The 3483-nt window shown below is 30.8% G+C and overlaps 2 non-coding genes across 2 annotated transcripts; both read right to left on the bottom strand.

Annotated features, from left to right (window-relative positions):
- Nucleotides 1-2336: 2336 nt before the first annotated feature.
- LOC114579757 lies at nt 2337-2423 on the bottom strand. The gene has a single exon (XR_003700924.1). It is a non-coding gene; the product is annotated as a small nucleolar RNA Z102/R77 (small nucleolar RNA).
- A 64-nt stretch (nt 2424-2487) lies between these two features.
- LOC114579756 lies at nt 2488-2583 on the bottom strand. Its single transcript, XR_003700923.1, has one exon. It is a non-coding gene; the product is annotated as a small nucleolar RNA Z101 (small nucleolar RNA).
- Nucleotides 2584-3483: the final 900 nt, after the last annotated feature.

Genomic DNA, 3483 nt, shown 5'->3' with positions numbered 1-3483 from the left:
TGTAAAAGTTGGCCCAAATGCATTTGCACTTCCAAACCCGAAAGATATGTACTCTTCCATGAATCAAAAAAGCATTTAAGTTTCCTAAGATCTAAATGGTACTTTCTATTCCTCATTGTGTTTGTAAATTGAAGAGTGAATGACTTTTCGACTTGGAAGATCAAATGTCTTTACGATTCATGTTTGATAAATACCTTTCATCTTTGGGAAGCATTTTCCTATACTATAGCTCAATACCTTGTTAGATTTCTTAAATCTTTGTAAATTTTTGTTGTTAAACCATTGTAAAATTTATATTAAAAATCAATGTACGATCTCATTTTGTTTGTTTGTTATTCGACATGTTATTATAGTAAATTAAATAGTAGTATTTTTTTAGTGATTTATGATTATGGTATATAAACTACGTTGGCAAGAAACTAATATGCATTTTAGTATGCTGACAAAATTATTTGTCAACATTGCTACCAATATGATGCATGAACATATATCAAAATCTTGTTATTATCCACTTAAACAACTAGCAAGGGAAAATAAAGTAAACAAATGTTGTGCACACGAATGGAACGAACGTTGTGATTGTGTACTCTAATTTTATATGAAGAGGCTATAAATGTTAAACATAACAGAACATACAATTTCCTGAATGGTAATAGCTGAAAATGTGTGGAGAGTAAATTCTATGAGATATATCACCACAAGCCAATCCTCACTTTCTTTAGATGTGATATCATGATTTATGTCGTTCTATGAGGCTATAAAGTTATTAATGATATTTTACCCACATCAATTTTGTTAAGGGAGACCTGAACTTCTTTTTGGTTTGTGGTTTCCTCAACAGTCTAAGCATGTGACTGAGTTGTAATATCATCAACAATTATTGTCCTTGAAAAAAATTCCACAAGTACTATTTGATTAACTTTAACTGAAGTAAAAAAAAAATTTCCTACAATAAATTTTGTATTGCTTCATATTTACTATCATTCTCCTTAAGTTAGAAAACAAAATGATCCCCAATGCTGATACACACCTACTGTATGAGAATTTTGTTTGTGCACTTTAAATATGTTGACAATGTACAAAATATTATTTGTCATAAGGAGCTCATAAATAAATGAATAACATAGCATATAGAATGAATATCTATATATCATCAAGATCATCTAATAATACGATTACTTCTTTTTTTTTTTTTTTGGGACATTTAGGCCATTTAAGGCAAACTCACACACACAACGCATACACATAGACTCGAACCTTAAACCTCTTAGTTTGAAGCCTTAGCTATCAACCAATAGGCCAAAGAGAGTTGTGTGATTACTTCTTTTTTACTGTACATGATATAACTATCCCAACAACCAACATGAGTTTGAGACTCCTTATCAAATGATACATGTTTTCTTAAATGTTCTACTAACCAAATCTACAAGTACTAATAGATTTTAGGCAACTAAATAAATTTCTAGAATGCTAAAATAAATACAAATTCATAAATAATTATTAAGAGCATGTTTTAACATGTGACTTAAGAATTATATAATTAAAAATTTTTCAAAAGAATGATTGAAATCTCTTGAAAATTTTAAGGAGATTAAAAGTTGTCAATGCTAATTAATATTGAGGAAATAATGGGAGTCATTAACATCCCTTATAGAGAAAATTTTCACCATGAGTTGATTATATCAACTAACATGTAATTAAGAAATAACTAAAGAATATGAAGAATATTAATGTTTAATTAAGTAAATCAAATAAAATATAAAGTGATTTCCAAATACCCTTAAAACTTCATTAACTCCCACCACCATCAAATCCCTCCACCACCACCTGCTGCCTCCAACAGCTGCCGTTGCAAACAAAAACTAAACACCGGCCACCACCACGGCTAACCACCACTACTACCCATCATCGTCAATAGATAAGTCTATTTTTAAATTTTACACAACATTTATTTTTCTTCAAAAAAAAAAAAAAAAATAATCCTTTCAAATATTTTACATTCAACAAAACAACTCCATAATATTTAAAATCGCTATTTCTTTTACACTATTTTCATTTTTTAGCCAACTAAATAGCCACTTCCGAAATGCTAATTGCACATTTTCTTTACCACTACAATAAGTTAGCCATGCTTCTAGCTTCATAACGAATTCGAGTGATTTCTCTAGGCATTATTCACCCCTCTATCTGCAAGAGAAGAAAATAGAGAACATTCGTCCCAAGACAAGACGGATTCTCCGCGAAATCAAACGAAATCTAACCAAATAAATTCATTGAAACGATTTCGTCTCAACCATTTCCAATAAATAATCGAAAATCAGTAGCAGGAAGGAGGAGAGTGATCAGATAGTGCGAATACAATCGTAGCCTTCATATCGGCATTCAGACCAATAGGGAAAATAATACTGATCATCATTTCACTCTACATCAAGAAGCTCACCTGTAACCTAGAATACGATTAGCAAACTTTTAACGAAAAGAATGAAGAACGGGCATCAGATCTCCAAGGTGAAAGCATCAATGGAATTGAATCCTCAGACGCAAATTACCCATTATGAAAATGAGATTCCTCATTTGCCCAGCCTTTGATGAGGAAATCGAACAGACAATCTAAAAGAAAAACACTAATAAAGATCGAAAAATAAAAGAACAAATCAAATTTCAAAGAGCTCAGACAGAGAGAGAAAATTACCTTACGACGGCTCGGCTGTGACTGGCTTTATAGAGAGGTAGGAGTTCAGAGAGGAAGAAGAGAAATTTTGGGATTAGGGTTTGATGAGGAAGATTCTAGCCGTCCATTTTAGTATGGTCGATGGGATTTCGATGGAAGGTTCTGATGTCGAGATACCTTATGGGCTTTATTAGGAAGCCCATCTATGATGCAAATCAATGATGGAAGGAATTCAGTAAGAGCCCAATATGTTAAATAATGTATGAAATTTGAGATGGCTAAACAATTAGTAGAAATTTTAATGGATTTGAAATGGAAATTAGTTTTATTCAAATACAAGATGGCTTCCTTCATTTAAATAGAAATCAATTATATGTTCAACAACTTAGCTTACTCTATAAGAAAGTTAGATGTTTATAAAATGTGTAAAACTAAATATCTAGTTGAAAATATTTAGCTAACATTGGATTTCTTTGTTAATATGAGAAAAAGTTTCATGTAATATTATAATTGATATCTCAATCTTTTAAATTCTAGTAGTTCAATCATTAAGCCTAAGCAAGGAGGAAGATCATACAAATGTTTTAAGTAGCTGGAACACGTCTGTGCGATCTAATGGAAAGATCTTAAGATTATACAACTCTTTTATAGTCATGTACAAATTCTCAAGAGTATCATGAACAACTTATTTTTCAATAAAATTTTAATTTTGATTAAACTAAAGTTAATTTACCTGGTCATCTATTGACAATCAAAAGTCAACCACTTCCGTCTTCAACTTCAAATCCTTGTAGTTTATATAACTTTTAATG

The sequence above is a fragment of the Dendrobium catenatum genome, unplaced genomic scaffold, assembly GCF_001605985.2.
Source record: "Dendrobium catenatum unplaced genomic scaffold, ASM160598v2 fragScaff_scaffold_621, whole genome shotgun sequence".
Classification (NCBI taxonomy): domain Eukaryota; kingdom Viridiplantae; phylum Streptophyta; class Magnoliopsida; order Asparagales; family Orchidaceae; genus Dendrobium; species Dendrobium catenatum.
This window is presented reverse-complemented; position numbering and strand designations above follow the sequence as displayed.